Genomic DNA, 21,102 nt, shown 5'->3' with positions numbered 1-21,102 from the left:
GACCTAACTCAGAGCTCTTTAGATGATAAGAAGGCACAAGCTAGGGCAAACGTACGTAAAAGAGCCTTGGACAGAAAAAGAAGGTGTGACGCAAAAGCTTCCCCCACTAGTTTTCGCATTGGTGAACTAGTATTGTTCAAAACTAATGCGAAATCTAAGAAAATTTCAGTAGAAACAACGAAATTTATCCATGTTTATTAAGGACCATGCACGGTAATAAATAAGCGTCGTGCGAACGCATACCAATTGGAATACCGGAAGAGTAAGAAAGAACTAGGTCTACGAAATATTGTAGATCTGAAGAAATTTAAAAATAACAGTAACTAGTTATTGTAGGGAGTCTGCCACTCTTTAGCGGATACACGGTTTGGCGTATTGTGCGGTCCCTGCTGGATGAAACTTTATTCCCCTTTCAAGCTTCATTCCTTTCTTCTGTTCTATCATAGTAAGTAAGGAATGTATGTCTTCATGTGGTATATATACTATTAGTTTGTAATGTCTTCCTAGAGGATAAGAGTGATTCCCGAACATGGATATACCCAAATGATGACTTACAAAAGAAGGTGACAGGTAGTTTGCAAGAATAAATTATAAAGGTTTAAATAATAATGCGTAACAGTGAGCACTAATAACAGAAAAAGCATGGCTAACGTAAATAAATAAATAATAAATAAGATAATAAGAAGTGTTACTAACTCCAAAATAGAGGAACACCTTGCATTAAGAGAAATTATCGAAGCTGGAATTTCCAAAAATCTGAACCAATAGTCTCTGAATAAATTAATAATTTTCAGTTTGGAGTAAGCTTGTCTGAAGATAGAAGAGAGTAATAATGTGGTGCCATTGGAGGCTAGCCGAAGTGCTTTAATAATAATTAAAGGGGATGTATGGAAGTGGTGTGATGATCACACCAAATGTGTAAGTAAGTAATAAGGTTGATGTGTTGGCAGAATAGCCAACACCGTGTTGCTAGAGGAGGCCAAAATGCACGCGTTTACGCTCACGCAGACTGGCGTGAGGTCTGGAACAGGCAATGTAATTAATATAGCCAATAATGTACGTTGCTGCTGGAATACTTAACTTTAATCCATAATTGGAGAACATCGCTCTTGACGGTACATTAATAACAATCTCAATATAAACTGGTAATGGCGCCTTGCCAGGTCGTAGCAAATGACGTAGCTGAAGGCTATGCTAACTATCGTCTCGGCAAATGATAGCGTATTTGTCAGCGTAGCTCCGCTAGCAAAGTCGGCTGTACAACTGGGGCGAGTGCTAGGACGTCTCTCTAGACCTGCCGTGTGGCGGCGCTCGGTCTGCAATCACTGACAGTGGCGACACGCGGGTCCGTCGTATACTAGCGGACCCCGGCCGATTTAAAGGCTACCACCTAGCAAGTATGGTGTCTGGCGGTGACACCACAAAGGTCAGTAGGCCGACGGAGGTAAAATAGAGAGAGAAACATAGAAATATATGTTTAAATGAAAATGGGGAGAAACAGGAGAAATTAAGTCGGTAGGCTAACATATATGGTAAAAAGGTGAAAAATTGAAAAGTAATTCCCACATGTGTCGTGAAAAGGTTCGAGAAACGCGTAGTCTTGCTTAAGGCAGATGGTCATTTAACCGATAAATACAGACAAAAAAATACAAATAAACAAAAATGTCTAGACATGCAGATCATAAAGTTGATATGTGATAATAAAAACAGCTTTCTAATCCTGCAGCAAAGTAACTGCTGTATAACAAATTATTTCTTTAGCATACTTATCTGCACGACAATTGAACCAAAGGAAGGAAAAACTTCCAAGGGTTACTCAATTTTTTAAGCAAAGCGACATATAAAGTAATAAAATGAATAGCAAACTAGCCCAAAAAAATCGCTATTTAAGAACATAAACTGAACTGTAGTGCATAAAAGCTATGGTTTATGCATAAAGGGAAAGATAAATTTAAAGTTTGTGATTCAGGCTAAATAATGAAGAAGAATTTCACGTTTTCTGATGTAACTTATTGCCAATAATTCTTTCTGGTAACTTCTTAGTTACTGAAACAATTGAAGGAAAATAGATTATAAAATGTGTTTTGCCCTCCCTTAGACGTAATCTGAGAACAGAGGCTTAGGCTGTGTTATCTGTTTCTCAGGGACACGAATGCACTAGAAAGACGGCCTACAATCTGTAGTGGAGAAGGAAGCAAGGACCCCACGATCTACAGTGAATCCCATCTTTTCCCTTCTTGTAATAAAATATAATGGAGAAGTGAATTCCCACCCCCTACTTCAAATGATTTAGTGAAAGTGTCTTATGGATGATCACATTAGTGTCTACGATTGTGAGTCAATATGTGAGTACTGAAAGGTGAAAAATATTGTGTGTTCCTCTATCAGGACTGAAAAGTTTAATTAAAACAACTAATTTTGTAATTATCTAAAATTTTATTTTATCTTTCTATGCAATTTATGTAAATGATTTCTAAAAGTCCATCATGTCATTTTTCATATCTATATACGTATGGATATTTTGTAAGTATAGTGTTACGAAATTTTGCTAAAAATCAAGAAGTCAGCTATAATAACACCCCTTGTTTCTAATATTTAATTTTATTTAAAAATAAAATTTTTCACAAAAATAAATACGGGGTAATGTGGCAAAACAAGTGCTGTATCATTGGAGAAATACAGAGGCGAGAGAGTTTCCTGGGACTACTCCAGGTCACTGCTAGTAGCACCACGTCACCACAACGCGTCTGTGCGTAGCACACAAGTATTGCACCATAATTCGAACATGGACTTAAAATTTAAAGTTGCTTTTCAAAGTTTGTTAACATGTACTTTAGTATATTAATTTGTAAGCTGTCAAATCTCAGAATGATCAGATCAATATTTTTCCCTAAATACATCGTTTTAAGAAAAGTGGCACTAAATAATAAAGCTAGAAACCGAAAAATTGGTCATGATTAACTGGTAAAAGTCTCAACGCGATTTAACAAATATTTTGGTCAGAATCTGCATTTTAAGAAAAATTGAAGGCGCTAAATATTAGACCAGGAAATATGAAAATTTGTATGAAGCTTCGGTTCTACATAAAAACATTAATTATGGAACCCCACTGAGCTACCTCTAATAGTTTTCGAGTAATTTCCAGAAAACTAAATTTGGAACTAAAATGTCCTTATTTGTAGTTGATTAAGTAAATGTGTGCGAAATCTTATGGGGCTTAACTGCTAAGGTCATGAGTCCCTAAGCTTACACCGTACTTAACCTAAATTATCCTAAGGACAAACACACACACACCCATGCCCGAGGCAGGACTCGAACCTCCGCAGGGACCAGCCGTACAGTCCGTGGCTGCAGCGCCTCAGACGGCTCGGCTAATCTCGCGCGGCGTAGATTAAGTACGTGTCATATTAATGCTTGAAAGTTTTGGTTACAGCACATGATGAAAACTATTAAAAATAGAGCTATAACAAGTTTCAAGGCTTGGATGTCAGACAGGCTGTTACTAAACGCTTATTTTCAGTAATAATAGAAAGCGAACTCACGAGGACTGCACACCATCCTGGTCCACTTAGATTTTGCAAAACTAACTGTTAGTGTGCCGCCCGTAATCTTAACAAATCTGCGTGGCAAGTTGTGATACTTATTTTACACTTTTGTGGAGAGCAATTATTTCGATTATCTGTAATCAGGGAGAAAGACAATTTAGTAGGAACTTACCGTAGAGGTCGCCTCTGAACTGCTCGTAGTGTTGTTTAGTATAGAGAGATTTATTGTCAGTATTAACATAGTGCATATTACAATGTTGAGCATGTGAAAATTTACCAAATATGTCTGTCAATTAGACCTCAGTATCTTCATTTATAATCATAGTCCGGATCCAGCTGAGAAAATAGAGAGTAGAAACATTTCTTTCAGTGGACTGGACAAGAATGTGGACTTGCAGACTGGGAACTATGGTCAGTATGTTCTGCATCGCTGTCTGGCTGACCACAGGAATAGTTTCCAGACTCTCGCAAAAGATTGCGAATAAAATTCAATATTTACAGCAATTCAACAATATTCTAAAATTTGCAAGTTATGATTACCTATGACTTGTGAGACGTGTATTTCTCCTGGCGTATACAACTTTCAAATAACTTCCGGAAATTCAGCCAGGTAACACTTTCAGCGACCGCCGATATTTCGGCGGGAGAACACCCCGCCATTTTCAAGGCAAACTGCAACGGACAGGCGGCGTACATGCAAATTTAAAACCTCGGTTCTCGGACTGAAGCAGGAAAGATAACACACACACTGAACACTAGTGCCACCAAAGATGACCAAAGTCAGAGCTATCGATAGTGAGACTATGAATTCGCAGGTGAGGTAGCATTGACTCTGTCCCTCTGTTTTTTGACAAGCGAGAGAGCCGGTATATCTAATGTATACAGACAAGGGCAGCAAGAATGGTCATAAATGTAGAAGTAACTTAGATGCACCCTAGGGAAGTGCGTTGGGACCCTTGCTGTTCATGTTGCGTGTTAATGATACAGAGATACTAAAGGAACTAAATTGGAAGACTCTTGAAGATAGGAGTGAACTATTCCGAGGAAGTCTACTAGCCGCATGGGATTAGCCGAGCGGTCTGGGCGCTGCAGTCATGGACTGTGCGGCTGGTCCCGGCGGAGGTTCGAGTCCTCCCTCGGGCATGGGTGTGTGTGTTTGCCCTTAGTATAATTTAGGTTAAGTAGTGTGTAAGCTTAGGGACTGATGACCTTAGCAGTTAAGTCCCATAAGATATCACACACATTTAGAAGTCTACTAACAAGGATTCAAGAACCATCTTTAAATGATGACTTTAGGAATACCCTACAGGCACATACGTATCGCTCACATAAGGATCGTTAAGTTGAGATCAGAATAATTGCTGCACGGAGGAAACATTCAAGCATTCATACTTACCGCGCTTCGTACGTGAATGGAACGGTAAGAAACACTAATAACTGGTACAATGGGACGTACCCTCTGCCATGCACCTTACGGTGGTTTGCGGAGTTTAGATATACACTGAAGCATCAAAGAAACTGGTATAGGCATGCGTATTCAGATACTGCCGCCAACGAATATAGAAGACATCAAGTGTCTGGCGCAGTTGTTACGTGGGTTACTGCTGCTACAATGGCAGGTTATCAAGATTTAAATGAGTTTGACGTGGTGTTATAGTCGGCACAAGAGCGATGGGACACGGGATCTCCGAGGCAGCGATGAAACAGGGATTTTCCCGTACGACCATTTCAGAAGTGTACAGTGAATATAAGGAACCCGGAAGAACATCAAATCTGCGACATCCCACACGTCCAGAATTGCTACAGAGTGACTCCAGGAACACTATTCTGAGTTTAAACACTTCCGCTGGCAACCAAACTCCCGAGACATGAACATCATTGAGCATATCTGGTGTGCCTTGCACCGTGCTGTTCTGAAGAGATCTCCATCGTACTCTTACCGATTTATGGACAGCGCTGCAGGATTCGTGGTATCAATTCCTTCCAGCACTACTTCACACAGTAGTCGAGTCCACATCATGTCGTGTTGCAGCACTTCAGCGTGCTCGCGGGAGCCTACACGATATTAGGCAGGTGTACCAGTTTTTTGGCACTTCAGTGTAGATGTAGATACAGAAGCGACTTCTGATCAAACTGCGTACCTACTAAGTATCGCCTCAGTTGTGCGAATGGATTTGTAATATCCTGTCACAAAAGTCACAGGTTGTAGTAACTGACAGAAAATCATCGAGTAGGAGGGAAGTTATTTTTGTTCCCCAAGGAAGTGTAATAGGCTCTCTGCCATTCCTGTTCTATATTTACGATTTCGGATACAATCTGAGGAAGCCTCTCAGAGTATTTTCAGTTGATGCTGTCATTTACCGTCTCATATGTTCATCAGATGATCAAATTCAGTTACAAAATTACACTCCTGGAAATGGGAAAAAGAACACATTGACACCGGTGTGTCAGACCCACCATACTTGCTCCGGACACTGCGAGAGGGCTGTACAAGCAATGATCACACGCACGGCACAGCGGACACACCAGGAACCGCGGTGTTGGCCGTCGAATGGCGCTAGCTGCGCAGCATTTGTGCACCGCCGCCGTCAGTGTCAGCCAGTTTGCCGTGGCATACGGAGCTCCATCGCAGTCTTTAACACTGGTAGCATGCCGCGACAGCGTGGACGTGAACCGTATGTGCAGTTGACGGACTTTGAGCGTGGGCGTATAGTGGGCATGCGGGAGGCCGGGTGGACGTACCGCCGAATTGCTCAACACGTGGGGCGTGAGGTCTCCACAGTACATCGATGTTGTCGCCAGTGGTCGGCGGAAGGTGCACGTGCCCGTCGACCTGGGACCGGACCGCAGCGACGCACGGATGCACGCCAAGACCGTAGGATCCTACGCAGTGCCGTAGGGGACCGCACCGCCACTTCCCAGCAAATTCGGTTGTGCAGTTGACGGACTTTGAGCGAGGGCGTATAGTGGGCATGCGGGAGGCCGGGTGGACGTACCGCCGAATTGCTCAACACGTGGGGCGTGAGGTCTCCACAGTACATCGATGTTGTCGCCAGTGGTCGGCGGAAGGTGCACGTGCCCGTCGACCTGGGACCGGACCGCAGCGACGCACGGATGCACGCCAAGACCGTAGGATCCTACGCAGTGCCGTAGGGGACCGCACCGCCACTTGCCAGCAAATTAGGGACACTGTTGCTCCTGGGGTATCGGCGAGGACCATTCGCAACCGTCTCCATGAAGCTGGGCTACGGTCCCGCACACCGTTAGGCCGTCTTCCGCTCACGCCCCAACATCGTGCAGCCCGCCTCCAGTGGTGTCGCGACAGGCGTGAATGGAGGGACGAATGGAGACGTGTCGTCTTCAGCGATGAGAGTCGCTTCTGCCTTGGTGCCAATGATGGTCGTATGCGTGTTTGGCGCCGTGCAGGTGAGCGCCACAATCAGGACTGCATACGACCGAGGCACAAAGGGCCAACACCCGGCATCATGGTGTGGGGAGCGATCTCCTACACTGGCCGTACACCACTGGTGATCGTCGAGGGGACACTGAATATAGCACGGTACATCCAAACCGTCATCGAACCCATCGTTCTACCATTCCTAGACCGGCAAGGGAACTTGCTGTTCCAACAGGACAATGCACGTCCGCATGTATCCCGTGCCACCCAACGTGCTCTAGAAGGTGTAAGTCAACTACCCTGGCCAGCAAGATCTCCGGATCTGTCCCCCATTGAGCATGTTTGGGACTGGATGAAGCGTCGTCTCACGCGGTCTGCACGTCCAGCACGAACGCTGGTCCAACTGATGCGCCAGGCGGAAATGGCATGGCAAGCCGTTCCACAGGACTACATCCAGCATCTCTACAATCGTCTCCATGGGAGAATAGCAGCCTGCATTGCTGCGAAAGGTGGATATACACTGTACTAGTGCCGACATTGTGCATGCTCTGTTGCCTGTGTCTATGTGCCTGTGGTTCTGTCAGTGTGATCATGTGATGTATCTGACCCCAGGAATGTGTCAATAAAGTTTCCCCTTCCTGGGACAATGAATTCACGGTGTTCTTATTTCAATTTCCAGGAGTGTATTTATCCCCGATATCTGTATGGTGCGAAGTCTAGCAGTTGAGTGTAAATAATGAAAAGTGTGAGGCCATCCATACGAGTTCTAAAGGGACTCTGCTAAATTTCGGTTACACGACAAATCACAAGCCGGCCGGAGTGGCCGTCCGGTTCTAGGCGCTACAGTCTGGAGCCGAGCGACCGCTACGGTCGCAGGTTCGAGTCCTGCCTCGGGCATGATGTGTGCGATGTCCTTAGGTTGGTTAGTTTTAATTAGTTCTAAGTTCTAGGCGACTGATGACCTCAGAAGTTAAGTCGCATAGTGCTCAGAGCCATTTTTTGACAAATCACACATATCTAAAGACTGCGAATTCAACTCTACGCCGGTAGTTATAGTTAAAGCGTAATTACTCGCGGACGTCCATTGTGGTCTGTAATCAACGTACGGTAGCGAAACGTAGGAGATATGCTAATGCGTTAATGCGGAATCGGTTACCATGGAAAAGAAATTAGTTTCAATTTTGGCTGCCAGGTGCGAATCGGGCGCTGTGAATGCGAGAAAAACGCATAGATATGTTTCCATTTACAATGGGTTAAGAGCGGGACGTGGGCAGGGAAGCTGAGCCAAGTGAGAAAGGCATAATGTTGATTTTATTACGAACTGCTGCATACACAGTTCGTTCGGTATGAGCACCAGAGACGTCGACAAGAAACTGTATCCGTAAAACGACGTGATCAACAGGTGCTCGCAGAAGTTCCAGTGGAATCTGAGCAACGTGTTCATGTACGTACACGGGCCATCAGGTAAGGCGGAGACCAAACGTGTCCCCGGTAAACGGGTAAACTCGTTCTTTTAGGTATTCCCAAAGGCAGAAGTGATACGGATACAGATCAGGTGTCAGGCGATGCATCTGGAAAGAAGTAACACATTTGTGGAAGGTTGCACTGAGCACATCTTTCACGTGGCGAGCGACATGAGGTGCTGCCCCATCTAGCATAGTTTCCACACAGATGCGCTCTGCTGACGCAGAAATCACGTGCTATACAAGGAGGACCGCCCCCCCCCCCCCCCACCCCACCCTGAACCATGGACCTTGCCGTTGTTGGGGAGGCTTGCGTGCCTCAGCGACACAGATAGCCGTACCGTAGGTGGAACCACAACGGAGGGGTATCTGTTGAGAGGCCAGACAAACGCTTGGTTCCTGAAGAGGGGCAGCAGCCTTTTAAGTAGTTGCAGGGGCAACAGTTTGGATGGTTGACTGATCTGGCCTTGTAACACTAACCAAAACAGCCTCGCTGTGCTGGTACTGCGAACGGTTGAAAGCAAGCAGAAACTACAGCCGTAATCTTTCCCGAGGGCATGCAGCTTTTCTGTATGGTTAATGATGATGGCCTCCTCTTGGGTAAAATATTCCGGAGGTAAAATAGTCCCCCATTCGGATCTCCGGGTGGGGACTACTCAGGAGGACATCGTTATCAGGAGAAAGAAAACTGGTGTTGTACGGATCGGAGCGTGGAATGTCAGATCCCTTAATCGGGCAGGTAGGTTAGAAAATTTAAAAAGGGAAATGCATAGGTTAAAGATAGATATAGTGGGAATTAGTGAAGTTAGGTGGCAGGAGGAACAAGACTTTTAGACAGGCGAATACAGGGTTATAAATACAAATTCAAATAGGGGTAATGCAGGAATAGGTTTAATAATGAATAAAAATATAGGAATGCGGGTAAGCTACTACAAACAGCATATTGAACGCATTATTGTGGCCAAGATAGACACGAAACCCACGCCTACTACAGTAGTACAAGTTTATATGCCAACTAGCTCTGCAGATGACGAAGAAATTGATGAAATGTATGACGAAATAAAAGAAATTATTCAGATAGTGAAGGGAGACGAAAATTTAATATTCATGGGTGACTGGAATTCGGTAGTAGGAAAAGGGAGAGAAGGAAACGTAGTAGGTGAATATGGATTGGGAAGAGGAAGCCGCCTGGTAGAATTTTGCACAGAGCACAACTTAATCATAGCTAACACTTGGTTCAAGAATCATAAAAGAAGGTTGTATACATGGAAGAAGCCTGGAGATACTGACAGATTTTAGATAGATTATATAATGGTAAGACAGAGATTTAGGAACCAGGTTTTGAATCGTAAGACATTTCCAGGGGCAGATATGTACTCTGACCACAATCTATTGGTTATGAACTGTAGGCAAAAACTGAAGAAACTGCAAAAAGGTGGCAATTTAAGGAGATGGGACCTGGATAAACTGACTAAACCAGAGGTTGTGCCGGCCGTGGTGGCCAAGCGGTTAAAGGCGCTATAGTCTGGAACCGCGCGGCCGCTACGGTCGCAGGTTCGAATCCTGCCTCGGGCATGGATGTGTGTGATGTCCTTAGGTTAGTTAGGTTTAAGTAGTTCTAAGTTCTAGGGGACTGATGACCTTAGAAGTTAAGTCCCATAGTGCTCAGAGCCATTTGAACCATTTGAACCAGAGGTTGTACAGAGTTTCAGGGAGAGCGTAAGGGAACAAATGGCAGGAATGGGGGAAAGAAATACAGTAGAAGAAGAATGGGTAGCTTTGAGGAGTGAAATAGTGAAGGCAGCAGAGGATGAAGTAGGTATAAAGACGAGGGCTGGTAGAAATCCTTGGGTAACAGAAGAAATATTGAATTTAATTGATGAAAGGAGAAAATATAAAAATGCAGTAAATGAAGCAGGCAAAAAGGAATACAAATATCTCAAAAATGAGATCGACAGGAAGTGCAAAATGGCTAAGCAGGGATGGCTAGAGGATAAATGTAAGGATGTAGAGGCTTATCTCACTAGGGGTAAGATAGAAACAGGAAAATTAAAGAGACCTTTGGAGAAAAGAGAACCACTTGTATGAATTTTAAGAGCTCAGATGGAAACCCAGTTCTAAGCAAAGAAGGGAAAGCAGAAAGGTGGAAGGGGTATATAGAGGGTCTATACAAGGGCGATGTACTTGAGGACAATATTATGGAAATGGAAGAGGATGTAGATGAAGATGAAATGGGAGATACGATACTGCGTGAAGAGTTTGACAGAGCACTGAAAGACCTGAGTCGAAACAAGGCCCCAGGAGTAGACAACATTCCATTACAACTACTGACGGCCTTGGGAGAGCCAGTCCTGACAAAACTCTACCAGCTGGTGAGCAAGATGTATGAGACAGGCGAAATACCCTCAGACTTCAAGAAGAATATAATAATGTCTATCCCAAAGAAAGCAGGTGTTGACAGGTGTGAAAACTACCGAACTATCAGTTTAATAAGTCACGGCTGCAAAATACTAACGCGAATTCTTTACAGACGAATGGAAAAACTAGTAGAAGCCGACCTCGGGAAAGATCAGTTTGGATTCCGTAGAAATATTGGAACACGTGAGGCAATACTGATCCTACGACTTATATTAGAAGCTTGATTAGGGAAAGGCAAACCTTCGTTTCTAGCATTTGTAGATTTAGAGAAAGCTTTTGACAATGTAGACTGGAATACTCTCTTTCAAAATCTGAAGGTGGCAGGGGTAAAATACAGGGAGCGAAAGGGTATTTACAATTTGTATGGAAAGCAAATGTAAGTTATAAGAGTTGAGGGACATGAAAGGGAAGCAGTGGTTGGGAAGAGAGTGAACAGGGTTGTAGCCTCTCCCCGATGTTATTCAATCTGTATATTGAGCAAGCACTGAAGTAAACATAAGAAAAATTCGGAGTAGGTATTAAAATCCATGGAGAAGAAATAAAAACTTTGAGGTTCGCCGATGACATTGTAATTCGGTCAGAGACAGCAAAGGACTTGGAAGAGCAGTTGAACGGAATGGACAGTGTCTTGAAAGGAGGGTATAAGATGAACATCAACAAAAGCAAAACGAGGGTAATGGAATGTAGTCGAATGAAATCGGGTGATGCTGAGGGTATTATATTAGGAAATGAGACACTTTGTAAGGTGTCAGGCAAATTCAACACCTTCCATGTAAACACTGACATGATAGCAAATCCGGCAGTATGTCACATAGCTCCGAATAAATCCTGACATTAAATTAACCAAAGTAATACAATCAACGAGTGAGCAAATGGAATACCACAGACTAACACAAGAACGCCTAAAATCCATGTCATACCTTAACACCGTGCCGGCCGCGGTGGTCTAGTGGTTCTAGGCGCGCAGTCCGGAACCGCGGGACTGCTACGGTCGCAGGTTCGAATCCTGCCTCGGGCATGGATGTGTGTGATGTCCTTAGGTTAGTTTGGTTTAAGTAGTTCTAAGTTCTAGGGGACTGATGACCACAGCAGTTAAGTCCCATAGTGCTCAGAGCCATTTGAACCTTACCACCGTGAAACAAACGCAGTTCCGAGGGGAGAAACGAGAACAGAAGCCGAGAGCAGAATCGTGTAGGCTAGGAGGTCCTACGATAAGGGACGGACACCCACGTCGCCAGCTGACCACCAAAACCAACCCCCCCCCCCCTCAGCCCACGTTAAAAGATAGAGCCCTCCAGAAGAACAGTATAGATCTTACGATAACACTAAAAGAGCCACACCAGCTGCAAGTTTTAGCGTGAGACTTTTTCGCATCTCTGTTACGTTGCAAACGTTAAAAACATTGCCCCAACACGAAAAGTATAACGTTACTCATTGGATGGACAGAATTGTTTGTAGGCGGAGCTTAAGGTTAACATTGAGACCCTGATTGGTCAGTTGGAAACACAGCCAGATAGCTTTTTTAAAACCAACTTCGGTAAACTGTAGTAAGGAGAAGTTAGGAGGAGAGTTGCTTCCGAGACGGCGAGGTGCGTGGAGCTGTGTAGCCCGCCGCCCCCTGACGCTGCCTAAACACCGACAACGTAATGAACGCACGCGATGCCGCATGTTTGAGCGCATAAGGCTTCACTCATCTGTTACATCCCCTTCTTGCGTAATACCAGTGTCGATCGTCAAATAAAGCTCATGGTATTCAAATTGGCTACGTAAGTTAAAATCTGAAACGCGATGATTTTTCTGTTATATAATTATTGAGAAGCCACACCAGCCACTGTAATTTACGACAAGTTAAATAAGTAATTAAAGATAATAGAGGGTCACTGTAGACCATTTTGATAGTTTTCTCTTTTATGAAACTTAACTTAAATCTAGATTATACATGTGATATGGCATAGGTCATCCTTCGATCCATTGTAGAACTTGGAAACCCATTCAGGGAAAATTCGTTCACATTTTTGTTGAACGCAATTGGTTTTCATCATCCTGTATTAAAATATTTCCTTTTATCAACAGTGCAATTTATAAACAATGTTTTGTGAGTATAATAAAAATTCCAATGTTAAACTTAACTGCTTTTTCGACGTTATTTTACCAGCTAACGAAAAATAGGAAAGCCTTGAACCCCTTCCACTAAATTTAGTTAGTATTAAGATTATTTTACAGGGAGTACAGTGGAGCTGACGCTGGAATCATTAAGTATTTGATTATATCATCGCTAGTCTCACTGAACTCTTCTGAACTCTACATGTCATGTGTGGTCTGGCGTCTCCTTACCAGCAACAGGTCCCAGGTTCAAACTAGTCAATTCCCTAAAAAACACGCTCAGAGCGTCGTTGCGCGGAAGTGGTAGGGAGACACGACTTAGAACAGACAGACACCACGCAGAATGTTAGAACTTAAAGAGACACTTAAAGTAGTAAACGAGTTTTTCTATTTGGGGAGCAAAATAACTGATGATGGTCGAAGTAGAGAGGATAGAAAATGTTGACTGGCAATAGCAAGGAAAGCGTTTCTGAAGAAGAGAAATTTGTTATCGTTGAGTATATATTTCAGTGTCAGGAATTTGTTTCTGAAAGTATTTGTGTGGAGTGTAGCCATGTATGGAAGTGAAACATGGACGATATATAGTTTGGACAAGAAGAAAATAGAAGCTTTCGAAATGTGGTGCTACAGAAGAATGCTGAAGATTAGATGGGTAGATCACATATCTAATGAGGAGGTATTGAATGGAATTGGGGAGAAGAGGAGTTTGTCGCACAACTTGACTAGAAGAAGGGGTCGGTTGGTAGGACATGTTCTGAGGCCCCAAGGGATCACCAATTTAGTACTGGAGGCAGCGTGAAGGGTAGAAATCGTAGAGGGAGACCTAGAGATGAATACACTAAGCAGATTCAGAAAGATGTAAGCTGCAGTACGTTCTGGGAGATGAAGCAGCTTGCACAGGATAGAGTAGCATGGAGAGCTGCATCAAGCCAGTCTCAGAAATGAAGACCACAACAACAACAGGATTGACGGAGCACGTAGAAAAAGTTCATAGAAGGGCAGATTGTTTCGTATTATGGCTAAATAGGGCTGAGAATGTCACGGAGATGATTAGAGAGTTGGAATGACAATCTTAAAAACGAAGACTTTTTCGGGCGGCGGAATCTTCTCACGAAATTTCAATCACTAACTTTCTTCTCGGAATGCGAAAATATTCTGTAAGCGCCCAGCTACACAGGGGAAAATTATCACCGCATTAAACTAAGAGAAATTAATGCTCGCACGAAAAGATTTAACTGTTTGTTTTCACCGCGCGCTGGTCAGGGGTGGAACGATAGAGAAGTGGCTTGAAGGTGGTTCGATGAACCCTGTAATAGTAAGCGATGAACCATGTAATAGTAGTTCTGAGACACGACCCACTGACCCATTTTCTATTTTAATATAGCTCATGGGGTGGTGGTGTAATCTATGAGCTAATTGTTTCCTGGGACAACCCTATTTTTATCTAGTGACCTACTTATTTCCAGAGACTTATCCTGGTTTCAGTTCAATTTTTAACGTATGACCTATGTACCTACTGGGATGCGCCACTTTCAGCCCATTAAGTCACGAGTTAGCGGGAAAAGGTGTTGTATTTTCGAATATGCGTCGCTGCTGACAGAGAGGCCGTAGCTACGAAAAACTCCTATGTTGCCATCACCCCAATGAGGACAGCTGTTAAAGCAGACACTAGGTAGTAGCCTAAAAGGTTTCTGCTGATTCAGCCACCCTTCATTTAGATTACGTACTTTTCGCATCGATTACAGGAGAGCTCTTTGCCTTGATTTTCCGGTCGCATGTTGATCGATTTCTATATCTGTCTCAGCTATACGGGAAGCACTTTATTCGTGGTGTTTGGAGTAGGCAGTTTATCCAGCGAACGACTAGGGCGTTGTTATGCCACGTGAGAAGTAGAATTAGGAAAGAAGAAAGTGAGGTGGTTTTAATGGAGTTAGTCAGTCTGTTGTGGTCATACTTGGGCTGCCCTAAGTGGTCTCGCCATGTAATGCAGTGCATATTATTGTCGACACTGGGCAGTTTTGCATATGAAGTGTCTGTTATTCTGAGTTTGTGGAGGGAGGCAGCGCAAATCTAGAAGATCCCGTTTGTAAGTTTTTTTTGTACCAGACAAGCTTTGGTCTGAGAATTATGCTGCCCCTCAGCTGTAGAAGAGGAGTGCGTATTATTAGAAATGGCACCTAGAGTGGGTAAACTATTATATCATGAGAGAAAGTTTTCTTGAACTGATTACGTCAAGCACATGTAGTTTCTCTCTTTGCATTCTGTTCAGCGATATGAGGTGGTTAGTGTAATCCTCAGTTTGGTGTATCATGTAGAGGCAGTGTGACTAAGTTCTCCAATGAACCGTGTAGCACTTTCACGATTAGATTGAGATCAGTTTGCGGCATTTCCATTACGTTCACGCCCAATGTTTAATCAATGATCGGGAGTTAGTAAGTCATTGTTCCATTCACCAAACGTATTGGTAATATTTCTGTGCTTTTATTTTTGTATTGTGGATTCAGTAATCGAGCATAATGTGACTGTATTACGTGTAGCATTTGCTTCGTGTTATAGTAATCCATCTGAGGGTGTATCTTAGTAGTTATTACAATAAACCGGAGGTATATTTAAAATTTCGGTTTTCATTACCTTTGTCAGACTAACATTCCCGTCTCATGCCTTAATAACAAATAAAAGTATTATGATTAACGGTAATGCGGATTTATAACTTAATTCTGCGTAAGTAAGATGTCTGTGGGGAGTCACTGTTGTATAATAGGGTCAATTTTGTAAATGTATGGTAAGTAACGCTCCAGAACGACGAAAATGCGCTCGCCGAGCTCTTATATTATTCTTTTCAGGTGGGTTGGCATTGGCAGTCCCAGTCTGAGTGAACGTATCAATTATTTATTTTCGTTATCAGACATACAACGATAGGAACTGGCCATTAGTGGCATGCAGGCATTGTGTATTCGTTGAGCCAGACAAGAATATCCTCAAGTAATGATAGATTCTACCGGGTGCAATATATGTACCGCCGTGTGTTTAAACTTGCTTGTGTATAATCACATGCATATCGATGCGGTTGCCGTATGAGTAAACTTGATCATTAACAGACGCCATACGACCCTAGCCAGTTTAACAATCAAAAAAATGTTATCAGCCCTGAAATTAGTACGGAAGAGTTGCTCTGGTTAGTCTGAATGCCTTGCCGACCAAAAACCGTGAAACAAGAAAATGGTGTCAGTGCTGCAATTAATACTGGAGAGTTTCTCTGGCCAGTGTGAATGCATAGCTGACTCATACTGGATCACCACTAGCCGCCACTGGGGCACCAGCTTTTAAAGGTAGCATTAGGGTGTATCCTAACCAGTATACGTATCAGAAAGTGGTGGTAGTTATGCCGTTAGTACCAGAATGTTGCACCGGGCAGTGTAAATCTAAACAGATCAACGGAAGTGTCGAGGGGGCTGGCGGGGGATGGTGGGGGGGGGGAGAGGGGGGGGGGATCACATGGCTAACATGAAAACAGTGTATTACACTGAGGTGCAAAAATCACTTGATAAGGATATCCACATATACAAATGGCGGTGTTATCGCGTACGCAAGGTATAAAACGGTAGTGATTTGGCGGAGCTCTCATTTGTACTCAGGTGATTCATGTGAAAAGGTTACAAAGTGATTATGGCCGCACGACAGGAATTATTAGACTCTGAACATAGAATAGTAGTTGGAGTTAGACGCATGGGACAGCGGCGTTTGCGTAGAATTGTCAGTGCTAACAGTCAAGCAACATTGCGTGAAATAACCGCAGAAATCAATGTCGGACGTAAGACGAACGTATCCGTTAGGATAGGGCAACGAAACATGACGTTAATGGGCTATGGCAGCAGACAATCGACACGAGTCCCTTTGCTAACAGCACGGCATCGCCTGCAGCGCCTCTCCTGGTCTCCTGCCATAACGATTGGGCCCTAGACGACTGGAAAACCGTGGCCTGCTCAGATGAGCCGAGATTTTATTTAATAATAGCTGATGGTAGGGCTCGTGTGTGACGCAGACCGCACAAAGCCATAGACTCAAGTTGTTAAAAAGGCAGTGTGCAAGCTGGTGGTGCGTCGATTACTGCGTGAGCTGTGTTTACATGGAATGGACTGGGTCCTGCCTGCGGGAGTGGCCGAGCGGTTCTAGACGCTTCAGTCTGGAACCGCGCGACCGCTACGGTCGCAGATTCGAATCCCGCCTCGGGCATGGATGTGTGTGATGTCCTTAGGTTAGTTAGGTTTCAGTAGTTCTAAGTTCTAGGGGCCTGACGCCCTCAGATGTTAAGTCCCATAGTGCTCTGAGCCATTTGAACCATTTTTTGACTGGGTCCTCTGGACCAACGGAACTGATCAGTGACTGGAAATTATTATTTTCGGCTACTTGGAGACCATCTCCAGCCATTCATGGACTTCATGCTCTCAAACAACGATGCACCATGTCACTGGTCCACAGTTCGCGAGTGGTTTGAAGAACACTCTGGAAAGTTCGAACGAATGATTCGGCCACGGTCTAAGGCGCTGCAGTCATGGACTGTGCGGCTGGTCCCGGCGGAGGTTCGAGTCCTCCCTCGGGCATGGGTGTGTGTATTTGTCCTTAGGATAATATAGGTTAAGTAGTTGCTGCAGTACTCCGGGCAAAAGGAAGTCAAACACGACATTAGAAGGAGTCCCATGATTTTTGTCACGTCGGTGTTTGTTCTCCGTGTTCGGGAGCGAACACAGTTATACGATTAACATTAGGTGCATCAAAAATGCTGTAAGACACAGAGGATAATAAAAGAAATGATATTTTATCAGGATAATGGTCCTTATCATATTGTGCGATATAGTGGCATAGGAAGTGTGCCAAGTGGTTGCCTGCCCCAGCGTCTACGGCTACTTCTCAGGTTGTTTCCACAATTCTCAGTAAATGTTGACGGGTGCCATTGATCGTTTTGCCGTTCCACTCTGGGGGGAGGGGGGGGGGTGTTAGAGGAACCCTTAGCCTTTTATTCACACATGCGTCAATTCTACATCTACATCTACATACATACTACGCAATCCACCATACGGTGCGTGGCGAGGGTACCTCGTACCACAACTAGAATCTTCTCTCCCTCTTCCACTCCCAAACAGAACGAGAGAAAAATGACTGCCTATATGCCTCTGTACGAGCCCTAATCTCTCTTATCTTATCTTTGTGGTCTTTCCGCGAAATGTAACTTGGCGGCAGTAAAATTGTACTGCAGTCAGCCTCAAATGCTGGTTCTCTAAATTTCCTCAGTAGCGATTCACGAAAAGAACGCCTCCTTTCCTCCAGAGACTCCCACCCGAGTTCCTGAAGCATTTCCGTAACACTCGCGTGATGATCAAACCTACCAGTAACATATCTAGCAGCCCGCCTCTGAATTGCTTCTATGTCCTCCCTCAATCCGACCTGATAGGGATCCCAAACGCTCGAGCAGTACCCAAGAATAGGTCGTATCAGTGTTTTATAAGCGGTCTCCTTTACAGATGAACCAAATCTTCCCAAAATTCTGCCAATGAACCGAAGACGACTATCCGCCTTCCCGACAACTGCCATTACATGTTTGTCCCACTTCATATCGCTCTGCAATGTTACGCCCAAATATTTAATCGACGTGACTGTGTCAAGCGCTACACTACTAATGGAGTATTCAAACATTACGGGATTCTTTTCCCTATTCATCTGCATTAATTTACATTTATCTATATTTATAGCTAACTGCCATTCTGTACACGAACACAAATTCTGTCCAAGTCATCTTGTATCCTCCTACAGTCACTCAACGACGACACCTTGCCGTACACCACAGCATCATCAGCAAACAGCCGCACATTGCTATCCACCCTATCCAAAAGATCATTTATGTAGACAGAAAACAACAGCAGACCTACCACACTTCCCATGGGGCACTCCAGATGATACCCTCACCTCCAGTGAACACTCACCATCGAGGACAACGTACTGGGTTCTATTACTTAAGAAGTCTTCGAGCCACTCACATATTTGGGAACCAATCGCATATGTTCGTACCTTAGTGAGGAGTCTGCAGTGGGGCACCGAGTCAAACGCTTTCCGGACGTCAAGGAATATGGCATCCGTCTGATACCATTCATCCATGGTTCGCAAGATATCATGTAATTCTGCACCCCTCTGTGATCACGCAGCAGGATGGCATAAAACAAGAGCACTGAAAAGGCTTTAACACCCTTTGCTGCTTCAGATCATGGAATTTCGTCGATTGATTTTGAACGGTCTCTAGTGGTTCTACCTCGTATACCACCGCAAACTGTCACTGCGACCACCACGCCAGTATTGGCTCTCCCAACTTAATGCCACTCAGTGCAGTACAGTCCGGCCCCGGTAGCTCAGCCAGCGCCGTAGTTCGTCGCGTTCGGTCTGAGGGTTAGCCGCCCTCTGTCATAAAACAACTGAGTGACTGGATCAACGACGAACTTGGATGGTTGCCAGCGCGACAGACTGTCAATCCTAAGGGCCGAGGTTCGATTCCCGGTTGGGTCGGAGATTTTCTCAGCTCAGGGAGTGGGTGTTGCGTTGTCCTAATCATCATCATTTCATCCTCATCGACGGGCAAGTCGCCGAAGTGGCGTCAAACCGAAAGACTTGCACCAGGCGAACGGTCTACCCGACGGGAGGCCCTGGTCACACGACATCGCCACTTCTAAAACTAGAGCAGAGCAGAGTGTGAAGTCACATTGCTGGCTGTAAGGTGCAAGTTCTGTGATCAAATCGGCGTGGTATGTTTGAACAAATAAAACATCTCCTCCATTCCTATCCTACTGTAGATGGCAGTGGTGACTGACAACCATACAGGCTGATTCAGTGAGATGTACAGGTTGAAACTTAGGATACGTGTTCTACTTCAGACAAGTATGTAGGCACCACCAATGGGCATCCCACCATTTTAAATATAGAGTAAGTAGATTTTTTAATTTATCGTAATTTTAAGCTTAGGACTCCCCCCTCCCCCATGAACCATAGACCTTGCCGTTGGTGGGGGGCTTGCGTGCCTCATCGATACAGATAGCCGTACCGTAGTTGCAACCACAACGGAGGGGTATCTGTTGAGAGGCCAGACAAACGTGTGGTTCCTGAAGAGGGGCAGCAGCCTTTTCTGTAGTTGCAGGGGCAACAGTCTGGATGATTGGCTGATCTGGCCTTGTAACACTAACCAAAACGGCCTTGCTGTGCTGGTACTGCGAACGGCTGAAAGCAAGAGGAAACTACAGCCGTAATTTTTCTCGAGGGCATGCAGCTTTACTGTAGGATTAAATGATGATGGTGTCCTCTTGGGTAAAATATTCCGGAGGCAAAATAGTCCCCCATTCGGAACTCCGGGTGGGGACCACTTAGGAGGACGTTGTTATCAGGAGAAAGTAAACTGGCGTTCTACGGATCTGAGCGTGGAATGTCAGATCCCTTAATCGGGCAGGTAGGTTAGAAAATTTAAAAAGGGAAATGGATAGATTAAAGTTAGATTTAGTGCGAATTAGCGAAGTTCGGTGGCAGGAGGAACAAGTCTTCTGGTCAGGTGAATACAGGGTTGTAAATACAAAATCAAATAGGGGTAACGCAGGACTAGGTTTAATAATGAATAAAAAAATTGGAATTCGGGTAAGTCATGGGTGACTGGAATTCGATAGTCGGAAAAGGATGGGAAGCAAACGTAGTAGGTGAATATGGATTGGGGCTATGAAATGAAAGAGGAAACCGCCTGGTAGAATTTTGCACAGAGCCTGACTTAATCATAGCTAACACTTGGTTCAAGAATCATGAAAGAAGGTTGTATACATGGAAGAAACCTGGAGATACTGGAAGGTTTCAGATAGATGGTAAGATAGAGATTTAGGAACCAGGTTTTAAATTGTAAGAAATTTTCCAGGGGCAGGTGTGGACTCTGACCACAATCTATTGGTTATGAACTGTAGATTAAAACTGAAGAAACTGCAAAAAGGTGAGAATTTAAGGAGATGGGACCTGGATAAACTGACTAAACCAGAGGTTGTAGAGAGTTTCAGGGAGAGCATTAGGGAACGATAGACAAGAATGGGAGAAAGAAATACAGTAGAAGGAGAATGGGTAGCTTTGAGAGGTGAAATAGTAAAGGCAGCAGAGGATCAAGCAG

The sequence above is a fragment of the Schistocerca cancellata genome, chromosome 4, assembly GCF_023864275.1.
Source record: "Schistocerca cancellata isolate TAMUIC-IGC-003103 chromosome 4, iqSchCanc2.1, whole genome shotgun sequence".
NCBI classification, from domain to species: domain Eukaryota; kingdom Metazoa; phylum Arthropoda; class Insecta; order Orthoptera; family Acrididae; genus Schistocerca; species Schistocerca cancellata.
Note: the sequence above shows the minus strand (reverse complement) of the source record.